Source organism: Elephantulus edwardii, unplaced genomic scaffold (assembly GCF_000299155.1).
Source record: "Elephantulus edwardii isolate Elephantulus edwardi_28Jun2011 unplaced genomic scaffold, EleEdw1.0 scaffold00002, whole genome shotgun sequence".
NCBI lineage: Eukaryota > Metazoa > Chordata > Mammalia > Macroscelidea > Macroscelididae > Elephantulus > Elephantulus edwardii.
In genome coordinates this window covers 16,810,300-16,811,423 of record NW_006399752.1, presented here as the reverse complement: position 1 = coordinate 16,811,423, position 1,124 = coordinate 16,810,300, and positions in this window count along the sequence as shown.

Below are 1,124 nucleotides of genomic sequence, written 5' to 3'. Positions count from 1 at the left end.
TTGTTGATAAATCGTCCACTAATCTTGACCCCACATTTCTCCTCATAAAGCCCAGCCTCCCGGATAATCTGTTCTGCATATAGGTTGAAAAGGTACGGAGATAGGGTGCATCACTGGCATACGCCCTTCCCAATTTTGAACCATTCATATGTTTGAAAATAGTTTTATTAACAAATCTTTCTTGTCCTTGTGTATTTTGTTACCCACAGAATGTACATCTGGATAGATCTTGAAATAGTCTTTCTGATGTGAATGCAACACCATTTTTCTTGAATTTTTTGTTCCCACGGTAGTCAATATAGTATGCCTGTCTGATTCAAAGTTGCCAATGTCAGGCCATCACAGCTCACTAAAGAAAAAAAAAAATGTCAAGCCTTATGTGTTCTATTTCCCTTTTGACAACTTCCAAAGTATTCCTTAATTCATACTTAATCTATTCCACATTCCAGTCATTAATGGGTCATTGCAACTGTTCCTCTTCATTTTTAAGTGTCTTCCGATCAGATGGTTCTACATCCTGTGCTGTATGTGACTTTCCCTCTATTTTTCATAGTATTTTCTAGGTTCTACTATTTCAGAAGGCCTATTTTCAGAGGGCAATGTTGTTAGATGTTGTCCAGTTGAGTTGGACTCAAAGCAACCCTGTGATCAGCTGACCTGACTCTGTCCTTTCTTTTGCCATCCTCCTCATCTCTGACACACTTGAGCCTGTTGTTGAAGTCACCATGTCAGTCCATCTCATTAGGGGTCTTTCTCTCCTTTGCTGACCCTTCTTCTTTCTAAATATGACGTTCCTTTCCAAGAAATAGCCTCGCGTAACTGCATGTCCCAAGAATGAAAGATGAAGCGTCACCATATTTGCCTCCAAGGAGCACTCAGGCTGTGTGCTTTCCAAGACATATCTGTTCTTTTGGCAGTCCATTCGATAGATAATACTCTTCTCCAGCACCACACTATCTTTGACATAGACTTTAGATTGTAGGTGTAGATTGGAGAATAAACTAAGATTGGTTTTAGACTGACTAAGACTTACATACTTTTAACCCTACTTTACAAGATTTTATGTCAGAGATAATGAGGATGGTACAGGTAAGACGGGGTTCAGGTCTGTTGTTCATAGGGTT